Source organism: Muscardinus avellanarius, assembly GCF_963383645.1.
Source record: "Muscardinus avellanarius genome assembly, chromosome: 11".
In the NCBI taxonomy this organism is placed as follows: Eukaryota; Metazoa; Chordata; class Mammalia; order Rodentia; family Gliridae; genus Muscardinus; species Muscardinus avellanarius.
In genome coordinates, this window is record NC_137797.1 from 71115508 (window position 1) to 71131531 (window position 16024).

The following is a 16024-nucleotide window of genomic DNA, read 5'->3' on the forward strand; positions in this document are numbered from 1 at the left end:
TGCTTCTGTGCCAACTTCTGTGCTGGGGTAGGGGGACAGCTGCGTTCTGTCTACAGGACAGTCTATCTACGTGGAGTCTTAGGAAGTCCAAGGAGCCCACTGCCCATCCATGATGGGCTACTGATCAGAATATGACAGCAGTGCTTTCGTGGCGACGGACGCATGCCAACGTGAATGCACACGATACCACTGAACTGTGCATATAAAATAGTTACCATGGGCTGGGCATGGTGGTGTACACCTGTCATCCCAGAACGTGGGAGACCGAGACAGGAGGATTGCAGGCTCAAAGCCAGCCTCACCAATTTAGTGAGACCACTAGCAACTTAGTGAGACCTTCAAATTAACAAAATAAAATGGGTTGGGTATGTAGCTCGAAGGTAGAATGCTCCTGAGTTTAACGCAAGGAAGGAAAGAAGGAAGGAAGGAATGAAGGAAGGAAGAAAAGAAGGGTTAGAATGGGTTGGACAAGGTGTCACACTCCTGTAATCCCACTGACTTGGGAGAATAAGGCAGGAGGATGGCAAATTCCAGGCGAGCCTTGAGCAACTTAGTAAGGCCCTGTCTCAATATTAAATAAAAAGGTCTGGGGACAGCTCAGTGATAGAGTGCCCCTGGATTCAATATCCAGTATCATCAAATGAAATAAATAAATATGGTTAAGAAGTGAGACTTTTTTTTTATACTGGGGATGAAACCCAGGGGCATTCGACCTCCAAGCTACACTCCCAGCCCTATTTTTTTGTCTTTTTATTTTTGAAACAGGGTCTCGCTGAGTTGTGAAGGGACTCACTAAGTAGCAGAGGCTGTCTGCGAATCTCAATCCTCCAGTCTCAGCCTCCTGAATGCTGGGGTTACAAGTGTTCGCCATCACATCTGGCTGAGACAGTATTTTATTTTATTTTATTATTTATTTTTATTTTTATTTTTTGGTGGTACTGGGGTTCCTGGAAGCCCTTCTATCTCCGGGCTACACTCCCAGACCTATTTTTACATTTTTTATTTGGAAACAGGGTCTCCTAAGCCAGTGCATGCGGCTAGCTTCGAACCTGCGCGATCCTCCTGTCTCTGCCTCCCAAGCGCGGGGATTACAAGCGTGCGCCACCACGCCCGGCAGAGACAGTATTTTAAATAAATAGATAAATAAATAAGCCAGGCTTGGTGGCACACGCTGGTAATTCCAGTACTTGGGAAGCTGAGACAGGGGGATCATAGGTTCTCAGTCATCCTCAGCAACTTAGAAAGGCCATTTCAAAATAAAAAATAAGCCAGATCTGGTGGCGCACGCTTGCAATACCAGCATTTGGGAGGCTGAGACAGGAGGATCATGGTTCGAGGACACCTTCAGCTACTACTTAGTGAGGCCCTCTGCAACTCAGTGAGACCCTGGTTCAAAATAAAGAATACAAAAAATAGGGCTGGGTGTGATGCTCAGAGGTAGAATGCCCCTGGGTTCCATCCCCAGTACCGCAATAAATAAATAAATAAATAAATAAATAAATAAATAAATAAAATAGGGCTGGAGGTGCAGCTCAGAGATAAAATGCTTCTGGGTTACCCGGGCATGGTGGCGCACGCTTGTAATCCCAGCGCTTGGGAGGCTGAGACAGGAGGATCGCACAGGTTTGAAGCCAGCCTTAGCTACTTAGGCTTTGAGCAATTCAGTGAGACCCTGTTTCCAAATAAATTATAAAATAGGGCTGTGGGTGTAGCCGGGAGGTAGAACGCCCCTGGGTTCCATCCCCAGTACTGCCAAAAAAAAAAAAAAAGAATGCTTCTGGGTTCAATCCCTAGTACCACAAAATAAATAGATAGATAAATAAGTAAATAATAAAAAATAAAAAAGGAACTGGGCATGGTGGTGCATGCTTGTAATCTCAGTACTTAGGAGGCTGAGATAGGAGAATAACAGGCTTAAGACCAGCCTCAGCAACCTAACAGGATTCTGTTTCAAAATAAAATAATAAAATAGGGCTGAGGTATAGCTCAGAGGTAGAATGCCCCTGGGTTCTATCCCAGTACCATCAATCAATCAACCAATCAACATAAAAAATTTTAAAAAGGACTAGGGTATAGTTCAGAGGTAAAATGCCTCTGTGTTCAGTCCCTAGATGGTAAATTTTATGTTATGTGTTTTTACCAATATTAAAAATAATGAATTTTAAAAGTCAGAGAAGGAAGATAACCAAAAAATTGCTTGCTTCTAGTCAGTAATTGTGTGTGTGTGTGTGTGTGTGTGTGTGTAGTACTAGGGATGGAACCCAGGGGCATTAAATCTCCGAGCTACACCCCCAGCCCTATTTTTTTTTTTTTTTTAGTCTTTATTTTGAAACAGGGTCTCACTGAGTTGCAGAGGGCCTCACTAAGTAGCTGAGGCTGTCTGCAAACCGCGATCCTCCTGTCTCAGCCTCCCGAATGCTGGGATTACAAGTGTGCGCCACCACGCCCTGCTGGTGATGTACCATTTCTTAAAATATTGTCTGCTATTCTTTCCAAAATCTCGTTCCATACCTCAGACACCCCCTCCGTAAGCGTTAGTTATTGCAGGTGTTTTCTTGTTTCTGTGTGATCAGCAATCTGAGCGTCCTTTTCTCAGTAGTAAAACGACACAGCAGTTTTATCTTGGCTCTTATTTTCTTAGGTCCTATAAACACTTGGCTGTTGTTTTGCAAGAAGTTATGGAAATGTGGTCGTTCTTTGACAACTGTTTGCGTTACTGATATCAAATTCCTGCTGTGTGCCTCTGCTTCCACGCCTTTCTGGACATACAATAACTGTTTAAATGCCAAACCACAGTATGATCTTTTTGAAGACGTTTTAAAGGGCTATTAAACTAAACCTATACAGGAGAGAGAAGGCACTTCAAACTCACTCAACCAAGTTTGCTTTACACAGGCAGTGGCGACCACTCCCAACTGCCATAGGATGCCAGGACCGTAAGAGACATTCCAGCTGACAGGAGGCGTGCCTTAGGGGAGCGAAGAAACACTGCAGTTATTATACCTGTCGATATATGTAGGTTTATATTTTGCAGAACTAGGGATCAAACCCAGGGGCATTCTACCTCTGAGCTACACCGCAGCCCTATTTTCTATTTTATTTGGAAACAAGGTCTCACTGAGTTGCAAAGGGCCTCACTAAGTAGCCGAGGTTGGCTTTGAACCTGTGCGATCCTCCTGTCTCAGCCTCCCAAGTGCGGGGATTACAAGCGTGCGCCCCCACGCCCGGCTAGCAGTTATTATATTAAACATGTGTAGTGTCCATTCTATCTGCACTGTGGTTCTAGACATTCTCGCAAGTATTTGCTCTCTCAAATCCTCATGCCATCCTTTATTCCTCTGGGCTACATCTCCAACTCTTTTTTTTTTTTTTTTTTTTAAATAGGTTCTCACTAAATTTCTGGGGTATCTCACTAAATTGCTGAGGCTGGTCTTGAACCTGCAATTCTCTTGTCTCAGCCTCCCAAAGTACTAGAATTACAGGTGAGTATCACCATGCCTGGCTAGATGAACAAACTTATTTTTGTGTGTGTGTGGTATAAGGAATTTAACTCAGGGTCATTCTACCTCTGAGATACATCCCCAGCCCTATTTTATTTTTTATTTTGAAACAGTCTCACTATGTTGCAGAGGGCCTCACTAAATTGCTTACACTGGCTGCAAAACTGTGACCCTCCTGTCTCATCCTCTCAAGTACTGGGATGTGTACTACCATACCTTGCTAAATTTTTAAATTAATTAATTAATTAATTTAGTGTGTGTATGTGTGTGTGTATGTGTGTGTGTGTGGCACTGGGGATGAAACCCAGAGACATTCTACCTCTGAGCTATACTCCAGCCCGATTTTATTCATTTTATTCTTTTATTTTTTATTTATTTATTTTTTGCAGATCTGGGGATGGAACCCATGGGCTTTTAACCTCTGAGTTACACCCCCTGCCTTATTTTTTTATTCTTTATTTTGAAATTGGGTCTCACTGAGTTGCATAGGGCCTCACTAAGTAGCCGAGGCTGTCCGCGAACCGCGATCCTCCTGTCTCAGCCTCCCAAATTCTGGGATTACAAATTCTTTTATTTTGAAACAGGGTCTCACTAAGTTGCAGAGAGTCTCAGTAAGTTGCTGAGGCTATCCTTGAACCTGTGATCCTCCTATCTCAGCCTTCCAAGTACTGAAATTACAGGTGTGAGCCACCACACTCATTTTATTTTCTTTCTTTTTCTCTTATCTTTTTCTTCTCTTCTCCCTCCCTCCCTTCCTTCTTTCCTTCCTTCCTTCCTTCCTTCCTTCCTTCCTTCCTTCCTTCCTTCCTTCCTTCCTTCTTCCCCTTCCCCTTTCCCTCCTCCTCCTCCTCCTCCTCCTCCTTCTTCTTCTTCTTCGTACTGGGGATGAGTTCCATCCCAAGCCCTATTTTTTATTCTTTATTTTTTGAACAGGTTCTCATTGAGCTGCAAAGGGCCTCACTAAGTAACTGAGGCTGTCTGAGAACCGTGATCCTCCTGTCTCAGCCTCCCAAATGCTGGGATTACAAGCGTGCACCACCACACCCAGCTCTTTTCCCTTTCCTTCTTTCTTTCTTTCTTTCTTTCTTTCTTTCTTTCTTTCTTTCTTTCTTTCCTTTCTTTCTTTCTTTCTTTCTGTACTGGGGGTTAGAACCCAGGGGCTTTTTCTACTCACAGACCTATTTAATACTTTATTTGGAAACAGGGTCTCACTAAGTTGCTAAGAGCCTCATTAAGTAGCTGAGGCTGGCTTCAAACCTGTGTGATCCTCCTGTCTCAGTCCCCCAAACCCTGGGATTACAAGCATGCACCACCATGCCCAGCTCTTTTTCTTCCTTCCTTCCTTCCTTTCTTCCTTCCTTCTTTCATTTCTTTCTTTCTTTTCTTTCTTTCTTTCTTTTTTTTTTTTTTTGTGGTACTGGGGTTCCTGGAAGCCCTTCTGCCTCCGGGCTACACTTCTAGATCTATTTTTTATATATATTTTTATTTGGAAACAGGGTCTCTTAAGCCAGAGTGGCTGGCTTCGAACCTGCCTGATCCTCCTGTCTCCACCTCCCAAGCGTGGAGATTACAAGCGTGTGCCACCACGACCGGCCCTCTTTTTCTTTTTAAGATTGAGCCCAGAGACATTCTACCTCCGAGCTACACCCCTAACCCTTAAAAAAATTTATTTTTTTTGGAAACAGAGTCTCACTAAATTGCTGAAAATCTTGCTAAATTGCTGAGGCAATCTTCTTGTTTTAGCCTCCCAAGTACTGGAATTACATGTGTGTACCACACCTGGCTTATTTTCTAAGTGTGATTTTTTTGTTCTATCCTATATCACTAAGACAGAATTCAGATCACAGCTGGGTGTTGATGGCTCATGTTTGTAATCCCAGTTCTTGGGAGGCTGAGACAGGAGGATTGTGGTTCACAGACAGCCTTAGCAACTTATGAGGCCCTCTGCAACTCACTGAGACCCTGTTTCAAAATAAAAATAAAAAATAGGGCTGGGGGTGTAGGATTGAACTCAGAGTTAGAATGCCCCTGAGTTCAATCCTCAGTACCAAAAAATAAAATATAAATAAATAAGTAAATAATTCTGGCCACGAATAGATTGATTTCGTGGTCCACTGATGAGTTAATACTCACAGTTTGAAAAATGCTCAAAGCTGGGCATGGTGGTGCACGCTTGTAATCCCAGCACTTGGGAGGTTGAGACAGGAGGATTGCGCAGGTTCAAAGCCAGCTTCAGTTGCTTAGTGAGGCTCTCAACAATTTAGTGAGACCCTGTTTCCAAATAAAATATAAAATAGGATTGGGAGTGTAGCCCGCAGGTAGAAAGCCCCAGGGTTCCATCCCCAGTACCACAACAAAACAAAACAAAAACCCCCAAAACACAATATTGCTCAACTTCCTGGCTGAAAAAGCTCTCTGTCAACTGGGCATGGTGGTACACACTTGTAATCCCAGTAATTGGGAGGCTGAAACAGAAGGATTGCAGGTTTTCGGCCAGCATCAGCTACTTGTGAGGCCTCCTGCAACTTAGTGAGACCTTGATTGAAAATAAGGAATAAAAAAAATCTAGACATCGTGGCGCACGCTTTTAATCCCAATACTTGGAAGGCTGAGACAGGAGGATCGCGGTTCGCAGCCAGCCTCAGCTTCTTAGTGAGGTCCTTTGCAACTCAGTGAGACCCTGTTTCAAAATAAAGAATAAAATAGAGCTGAGGCTGTAGCTCAGAGGTAGGATACTGCTGGCTTCCAAAACCATTACCAAAAGAAGAAAAAAAAATTAAAGCCAGGCGTGGTGGTGCACGCTTGTAATCCCCACGCTTGGGAGACTGGGACAGGAGGATTGCACAGGTTGGAAGCCAGCCTCAGCTACTTAGTGAGGCTCTCAGCAACTTAGTGAGACCCTGTTTCCAAATAAAGTATAAAATAAGTCTGGGAGTGTAGCCCGGAGGTAGAAAGGCCCCTGGTTCCACCCCCAGTACCACCAAAAAAATAAGAATAAAAAGAAAAGAAAATGCCTTCTAATCCCCTACTCTTTCCCTATCACACGTGGAGGGCAGGGTGCCCAGGAAGTCGCTGCCACCTCAACCCCTGCTCCTGGGCTTCTGTGCATCCCAGGATTCCTCCCCACATTGCTGAGGGAAGAGGCAAAGGAATTTGCCAACAGTGCCTGGAGCTGGTGTATCCGCCCTGCAGGGAGAAAGGAGAGCCATGAATGCAAGAGTCGGGCTGTACCGGGGTCATTACCAAAAAGGGGCTGGTGACAAGCAACACCCATGACCTCGTGCGCAGAGGTCACCCAAACCTGTTTGACTTCCCACTCAGAATAGCTGTGGCAGAGCTGCCGGCTCCCCAGCGCCTGCCCCCAGCATTCATGGGCGCGAGGGCCTGGGGGACCCTCAGGACCCTGCTCAGACTCTGCCAGGGCCCCGTCCCTCCGGGACCTCCTGGTTCTTCCTCCAACCCCATGCCACCCCACACCGGCCCTCCCTGGCCTCAGCCTCCGGGCCTGCCAGCCGCTGGCTCGGTGTCCTTCCAACTAGGAGGCCGGGTGGGTACAAACCCCATTGTGTGGATTAGGAAAGGGAGGTCAGAGAAGACTCGCAGGCCTCCGCTGGCTCTCTCAGCCACAGACTGTCGCGCAGGGATCGCGCCGTCCCTGCGGATTCCCGTAAGTGCCAAGGACAGGAGCTGTGTCTAATTCGCCTTTGTTATCTTGCCACTTCACACAGAAGTGGCATGCAGTAGATGCTCGAAAAAAATGTTTGTAGAATGAACTAAATGTTTGCCCAAGGTCAAATGACTAGGAAGAAATCAGTTCATAATTCAAGCCCAGGTCTTCCTGGATCCCATCCCTGCTCCACACCCTTTACCCTCCTTCAGGAAGCCTTCCTGGATTTATCCAAGGCGACTTCCCTCTCCCCACCTCCAAGAATTCTGGGTATCTGGGTATCTGGGTGTGTTCCTATCCAGACCCGGGACAGGGTCTCAGCCAGGCTCTGATCTCCACACCTCTGCCCCCCAAACCCAGGACAGGTCCTGCTAATGCCCAGGCAGAGGGCAGAGGGCCAGGAAAGGGCCACGCTGCCACGCTTCCGCCCCCAGCTGCGCCTGCCAGTAGCCAAGCTGTTAGCTTGGCCCTTGGCTTTCTCTCGGGCTGGATCCCGGTGAGGTGCCTAATCCTTGGCTTATTTTGCTGCAATTCAATACCAGCCTCCATTTTGCACGCTCTGTTGCCATCCTCCCTGCTCCCAGGGGAGGGGGGCTGCTCATTCCCCACAGCAGGCCCGAGGGCCCCTGGGTACTGGTCAGGCTGACCTCACCCCAGGCTTGCTCAAGCTGAGCCTTGGGATGGAGGGACCACTCCTCCCCAAGCGCAAAGCCTGGGCCCTTAGCAGCCAGCAGCTGAGTTCCACTTCCACCCCTTGGTTGCAGGGCCTGGGATCCAATAAAAGTATGAAGCTTCCCCGCGGGCCGGGCCCCATGGCTCCGGGAAGCCCTTTACCACGTCTCACCCTCCCTCTGGCTGCAGTGTTGTCCCATTTTCTCTGCTACTGGTCGGTGGATGCCTGTTTTCTTGAAGTTTTAGGGCACTTGAAACAGCTCGTTGTATTTATTTATCCATGCATCAAATAATTATTGCCCACTGACCACGTGCCAAGTACAATTCTAGGCTTTTCAGATACGTCAGGGAGAAGAACCCCCACTGATGGAGACCCCTGACCTGGTGGCACTTACAGCGAGGTGTCGCTTATTCAGCCTACGGGGCAGATTCTTAGGTGGCCCCTCTCAGCCTGTTCTCTTCCACTTTATTATTTTATTTTATTTTGTGTGGTATTAGAGATTGAATCTGGCTGCACCTCCTGCCCTATTTTATTTTTTGTCTTGAAACAGTCTTTCTAGGTTGCTGAGTCTCACTACTTGCTGGCTCTGGCCTTGAACGCTCGACCCTCCTGTCTTAGCCTCCCAAATACTAAGATTACAGGTATGCACCACCACGCCCAGCTTTTTTCCTCCACTTTAAACAACCAGAGTAAAAAGACATAAAAAGAAATTGGAAATATAGGAAAATAACAGTGTATATTTTCGGATGTTGCCTTCTCCCCTGCCTTGCTACTACTGCTTGCATTTAAGAAATTAAAAGTGCAAGCAAAAGAGAGTGCTGTGTCTTAAGAAAGATAACCCCAGAGTTAACATACGCCTTACAGTTCTCCTCCTAGGTATGTATCTGAAAGAGTCAGAATCAGGTGTCCAAATAATAACGTGTACGCACATGGTCATAGCCGCACTATTCACGAGCAAGAAATAGAAACGACCCAAGTGCCCATCAACACGAAGGGAGAAGCGTGAGTGCGTTATACGCACACAGTGGAATATTATTTGGCGATACGAGAATGGAATATGATACATGCCATGGCACGAATGAATCTTGGACACCTTGAGTGAAAGAAGTCAGACGTAGATGGCCACATGTGTGATCCCATTTAGATGAAACGCCCAGATAGGCAAATCCACAGAAACAGAAAATAGAAGCATGGTTGCAAGAAGCTGGGGAGAAGGAATGGGGAGTGAGCACTGATGAGCACAGGGTTCCCTTCAGGGCAGTGAAGTGCTCCGAACTAGATACTGCTGATGGTTGCACAATTTTATAAACTTACCAATTATATACATACATATATGTGTATATATGTATATATAAAGTACATATATTTTTGGATGGTACTAGGGATTAGATCCAGGGTCTCATTCTCACAACGCTAGTAAGCACTCTACCACTGAGCTACATCCCCAGTCCTTTTAAAATTTTACCTGTTAAGTTGGGCATGGTAGCTTGTATTCCCGGTACTTGGGAGGCTGAGACATGAGGATTGCAGCCTAGACAACTTAGCAAGGTCTTCCACAATTTAGTGAGACCTTGTTTCCAAATAAGAAATAAAATCGGGTTAGAGGTATAACTTGGAGGTAGAATGCCTCTTGGTTCAATCCCTGGAACATTGTGTGTGTGTGTGTGTGTGTGTGTGTGTGTGTGTGTGTGTGTGTTTACTTATTTGATACTGGGAAATGAACCCAGGGGCATTCTACTTCTGAGTTACACCCCCGGCCCCATGTTATTTTAATTTCTAAATTGCTAAGGCTGGCCTAGAACCTGTGATCCTTCTGCCTCTGCATCTTGTGTAGCTGAGATTATAGGCATGCACTTCCATGCCTAGACTGCAGTACATACTTTAACATGATTGAAATGACAAATTTTATGTTATTTTACAGTTTAAAAAAATTGGTGTAGCCAGGCGTGGTGGCGCACGCTTGTAATCCCCGCGCTTGGGAGGCGGAGACAGGAGGATCGCGCAGGTTCGAAGCCAGCCGTGCTGGCGTAAGAGACCCTGTTTCAAAAATATAAAATAGGTCTGGGAGTGTAGCCCGGAGGAAGGAGGGCTTCCAGGAACCCCAGTACCACCAAAAAAAAAAAAAAAAAAAAAAAATTGGTGTATAGCTGGGCGTGGTGGCGCACGCTTGTAATCTCCGCACTTGGGAGGCGGAGACAGGAGGATCGCGCTGGTTCACAGCCAGCCTCGCTGGCTTAAGACACACTGTTTCCACATAAAAAAGTTAAAAAATAGGTCTGGGAGTGTAGCCCATGGGAGTGTAGCCCGGAGGTAGAAGGGCTTCCAGGAACCCCAGTACCACCAAAAAAAAAAAAAAAAAAAAAAATTGGTGTATTAGTTGAGTGTTTTGGCACACTCTTGTAATCGCAGTACTTGGAAGGGTAAGACAGGAGGATCACAGGTTCTCGGCCAGCCTCGGCAACTTAATGAGGCTCTCTGCAACTTAGTGATACCCTATTTCAAAATAAACGAATAAAATGGGGCTGGGGATGTAGCTTGGAGGTAGAATGTTCCTGGGTTCCAGTTCCACCCCCTGTTTCAAAAAAAAAAGAAGGGAGCTAGCCTTGCCCATGCTGACTTCTCGTCCTGCATATTACCTCTGCTTCCCCAGGGGCTTTGCACGTGTGGGTCCTGCTCCCTGTTATGCTCATCCCTCGTTTCTTTGTCTTGGAGCTCAGCTTGGCCCTCACTTTCTCAGGGAGGACCAAGTCCCCATATCACATGCTCAGAGCACAGCACTTGTCTTGGTGATGATCGTGACATTTGTATGATGCCCCCTCCCCAACTCAACTTTAAGCTCCGGGAGGGACCTGTGCAGTTTTTGCTTCCTGGTGTCTCCCTAGGTCCTGGCCTGGTGCCTGGAACATTGTAGGTGCTCAATAGAGATGCATACGCAGAAGTTCCTGTCTTACGGGAAGTCTTAAAGAGTTGCTCTCCTGTAGAGGATCGCGCAGGTTCGAAGCCAGCCGCGTGCGCTGGCTTAGGAGACCCTGTTTCCAAATAAAAATGTAAAAATAGGTCTGGGAGTGTAGCCCGGAGGTAGAAGGGCTTCCAGGAACCCCAGTACCACCAAAAAAAAAAAAAAAAAAAAAAAGAGTTGCTCTCCTGTAAGCCCCAGCCAGGCTGACCCTGTCCTGATCACTGCCACCTCTGAGCCCTCAAGGGGCCACAGCTCCTTGTGATGCCACCGTCAGATCCCACCGACAGCTTAGGACGAGAAAGGAGAGACCAGTGAGGAGCAGGTGGGCTCGAGGGAATAACATGCCAGGACCCGCAGGGAACGGCCTGGCCCATGGCAGAGGCAGGATGATGGATTCTGGGGACATTTAAGAGGAGCCTCGTGTGGACTTGGAGGGCGGTGGACTGGGTTGGGGGAGGGAGAAGGCCAGAGTGACCGCAGCCTGTGCCCGGCCCTGGGCCCTAAAACGGGAGCAGTGGGGGGTCTGGAGCCTCTGGGGTGGGAAAAGAAGGCAGAGGAGGGGACAGTGTGGGCCAGGGAGGAGGAGAGCACCTGGAGGTGGAGGAGGCTGCTTGGAGAGAGGTGTGGGGGACAAGGGAGGGGGCTCTAGCTGGTGACCCAGTACTGGGGGGACTGAGATAGGAGGATGGTGGGTTTGAGGCCAGTGTGGTAACAATGAGACTCTTCTTCTTCTTCTCCTCCTCCTCCTCCTCCTTCTCCTCCTCCTCCTCCTCCTCCTCCTCCTCCTCCTCCTCCTCCTTCTCCTCCTTCTTTTTCTTTCTTTGCAGTACTGGGGATGGAACCCAGGGGCATTGTACCTCCAAACTACACCCCCAGCCCTAGTTTTTAGTCTTCTTATTTTTGAAACAGGGTCTCACTGGATTGCGAAGGGTCTCACTAAGTAGCTGAGGCTGTCTGCGAATTGAGATCCTCCAGTCTCTGCCTCCCGAATGCTGGAATTACTACCATGCTGGATTTGTGAGACTATTTCTAAATAAAAAAATAGAATATGCCGGGTGTGGTGGCGCACACTTGTAATCCCCGCGCTTGGGAGGTGGAAACAGGAGGATCGGGCAGGTTCGAAGCCAGCCACACTGATTTAAGAGACCCTGTTTCCAGCCGGGCGTGGTGGCGCACGCTTGTAATCCCCTTGCTTGGGAGGCGGAGACAGGAGGATCGTGCAGGTTCAAAGCCAGCTGCGCTGGCATAAGAGACCCTGTTTCAAAAATATAAAAAAAAAAATAGGTCTGGGAGTGTAGCCTGGAGGTAGAAGGGCTTCCAGGAACCCCAGTACCACCACCAAAAAAAAAAAAAAAAGAATATGGCTGAGTGTAGGCCAGAGGAAGAATGCTCCTGGGTTCACTTCCTATACACAGAGAGAAAGAAAGAAAGAGAGAGGGAGAGAAGAGAGGAGAAGAGAGAGACACAGAGAGAGATACAAAGAGAGAGACAGAGAGACAGAGAGATACAGAGAAAGAGAGAGAGACAGAGATGGGGCTCCATGCCCAAGGAGGCGGAGGAGCCAGAAGAGGGAGGGCCGCATTTCAGGAGGAAGGAGGAAAAGCGGTGTTGTGATGGTGAAATGTGAGGTGGGGCAGCAGGACATTAGGACCTTCCCTGGTCTGGGCTTCTCTTTATTTGTGAACCAGGAGGAGGAGGGCCAGCGCTCAGAGTGAGGCTGCGAGAGGGCTGGAGGCCTGGAGAGGGCTGCAGTAGCTGCAGGGGGGTGGGCAGCAAGGGGGCAGTGGGGAGGGCTGCAGGTCGGAGGCCAGGCCCTGCGTGCCTGGCTTGCCTTTCTCCAGTAGGGCTCCCGGCCCGGTGGGAGCCAGGAAGACAGCCTTGGGCCTGGAGGGTGCTGGGCGGTGGTGGATGGGCAGCAGGGCTGGGTGGCGGGTAGGGCAGGGCGGGAAGGCCGCTGTGTGGGGCTAGGGCCTGAGTGACCCTGGAAGTGAGGCTGGGGATGAGGGCCAAGACAGAGCACAGAGAGAGGTGGCTAGAGAGGGGCGTTTAAGCCTGGAGCAGTGCAGGATATAGAAATGACAGGCTTGCACATGAGCCCCAGGGGCCCTGACGGGTGGAGAAGGGCTGGGCACTCACCACAGGACAGCAGGGCTTGGAGGGGGAGAAAAGGTTCTGCAGGGATCCTGAGGAAGAGCCTGGGAGGCTTGTCCCAGGACTCCTGTGAGTGGGAGGGAGAGGAGGAGGAGGCAGAGCAGGCCCACATGCTGGGTGGTGATGGCTAAGTTTCTAGAACAGCCCCCTCAGCAGACCCCAGCAGAGCGGGACACAGGCCTCTGGGAGGGGTCAGCTTCAGCTGGGGCTGCATTCCTGGGGAATCCTGGAATCTCTGTCCTGGTGGGCATTCCTTATATCCAGGCCTCGGCAGTTTGTTTGGTTGTTTTTTTTTTTTTTTTTTTTTTTTTTTTTGGTACTGGGGATGGAACCGTTCTACTTCCAGGCTACACTCCCAGACCTAATTTATATATTTTTTAAAATTTGGAAACAGGGTCTCTTAAGCCAGCAAGGCTGGCTTCGAACCTGCACGATCCTTTTGTCTCTGCCTCCCAAACACTGGGATTACATGTGTACGCCACCACGCCCGGCTCAGGCCTCAGCATTTTTGCTAAAATGTGATGGTTATACAACACTGTGAGCCGGGCGTGGTGGCGCAATCTTGTAATCCCAGCATTGGGGAGGTTGAGACCAGAGGATGGCGGTTCGAGGACAGCCTCAGCTACTTAGTGAGACCCTGTATCAAATTAAAGATTAAAAAAAATAAGGCAGGGGGTGTGGCTCAGAGATTAAATGCCCCTGGGTTCCATCCTCAGTCCTCAAAAAACAAAAAACAAACAACAATAACAACAAAAACACTGTGCATTTACTAAATGCTACTGAGCTGGACACTTAGAAATGGCTGAAATGAAGCTGGGTGTGGTGACGCACGCTTGTAATCCCAGTACTTGGGAGACAGAGACAGGAGGATCGCAGGTTTAAAGCCAGCCTCAGCTACTTAGTGAGGCTCTCAGCAGCCTAGTGAGACTGTTTTCAAATAAGAAATAAAATCGGGCTGGGGGTATTGCTGGGAGGTAGAATGCCTCTGGGTTCCATCCCTAGTACCCACCCCACCAAAAAAAAAAAAAAGACTGAAATGGTAGATTTTCAGTCAAATGATTTATCTTCTGGTCACAAGGACCACTTTCCAGGCCCATTTATTTCCCAGGCTGCAGCCAGAGTAATAGCAGCACCCCAGCCTTCCTCAGCCAGCATCTCCTTTGGCTTCCTGGGCCTCCAAGCTGTATAGATGGTTACTTCTTTCCTGAAAGGCCTTCTTTGCTCTCTGGCTGCTCCTGGCTTCAGTCCACCTTCCTCTAGGAAGTCTTCCCTGACAAACAGAGATCACCCCTACTGGGCGTTCCTGGACTACCCCCTACTTCCCCATCACAAAGCTGTCATGGCATTGTGACCCTCTCTGCTCTGACCTGTTATTCTACCAATAAAAATGTATTGAATGAGACCAAGCATGGTGGTTCACACCTGCAATCCCAGTACTTGGGAAGCGGAGACAGAAGGATCGCAGGTTCAATGTCAGCCCCAGCAGTTTAGCAAAGACCTCAGCACATCAGGGAGACCCTCTTTCTAAATAAAAAAAATTTAGAAAAGGGCTGGGGATGTAGCTTAAAAGTAGAATGCCCTTTGTTCAATCCCCAGTACCAGAAAAGAATATATATTTGTTCTTTCTTCTCAGTGGCCTTCCCAGACAGTTGTTCTAAAGGAGTCAGACTAAGCATCAGGGATGGACCAGGATTATCTGAGGGCCCCTGGCAGTACAGTGGCTTCCCTCTCCAGAGGCCTGCTGTCTACACACAGTGGATTGGGGTGTGCACGTATTTAAGGATGCTCCCTGGAGGCGCTGACCCTGTGTGCCCCCCAGCGCCTCTTCTAGGCTGAGGGCCCTGCCGTCCTCAAGGTGGTAATGACCATCACTGGGATTCAAATCAAGGCCTGCAGGACTCTGCAGGACCATCCCTGCCATCCCCACCCTTGTGACCACATCACAACAAAGTCCTGTCTTGGGGACCGCTAGCATGCCCCTCACGTGGCCCCTTATAGCTGCCATGTGGAGCATGACCTCAGGGATCCCGTCCCTGCTGCAGCCCATGTCCCTCTCCCACCCATGGTCTGACCATGACATCTGAGTCGTGCTTTGGCATCTACAACCCATGCTTCCCCCCAAGGGGAGCTGTGCCCTGGCCATGGTCCTTATCCTTGGGGTTCATGTGTGTCCCCAAGATCAATGGCCACAATTCTGATGGCCTCGTGGCCTTTTTGGTGGGATCCTGCTCTGAGGTCCATGATGTGTGTGTGTGTGAGGGACTATGAGTTTCATCAGATTCTTCTAGGGACGTTGAACCTCTGAGTACTTGCCCCCCTTGCCCCTCAGAGAACCCCTATCTCCCCACCAAAGCCCAATGCAGACACAGCTGACTCTGGGCACCTTCCCACTCCCTCCGAAGCCATTCTCAAGTTCCGTATCTTTACTGTGATGAGTTGCCCTTTATCGTCCTCCTCCACTAGAATGTCAGCTCGCAGCTGCACCAACTTGTAATGCACGCTCCAAACTGTCCTGTAACCAGACCGCCTGTCGCTGTCACCCTATTCCAGAAATTGCTCCTCTTCCAAGGAGCATCTCCAGATGGACTAGCAGGCCAGCACTTCCTCACCCCGGGGATGTCCTCAGTGCCCTTTGCACAGGGAAAATGGATACTGGGCTAAATGGAGGGGTTGTTAGGGTTTTTTTTTTTGTTTTTGTTTTTGTTTTGTTTTGGTGGTACTGGAGGTGGAACCCAGAGGCTTTCTACCTCCAGGCTATACTCCCAGACCTTTTTTATATTTTTTATTTGGAAACAGGGTCTCACTAAGTTGCTGAAAGCCTCACTAAGTAGCTGAGGCTGGCTTCGAACCCGTGCGATCCTCCTGTCTCAGCCTCCCAAGCGCGGGGATTACAAGCGTGCACCACCATGCCTGGCTGGGGTTGTTAGTTTTTATGGTGGTTTTCTTTTTTTTCAGTGTTGGGGATGGAACCCAGGGGCATTCTACCTCTGAGCTATACTTCCAGCCCTATTTTTTTATTCTTTCTTTCTTTCTTTCTTTCTTTCTTTCTTTCTTTCTTTCTTTTTTTTTTTTTG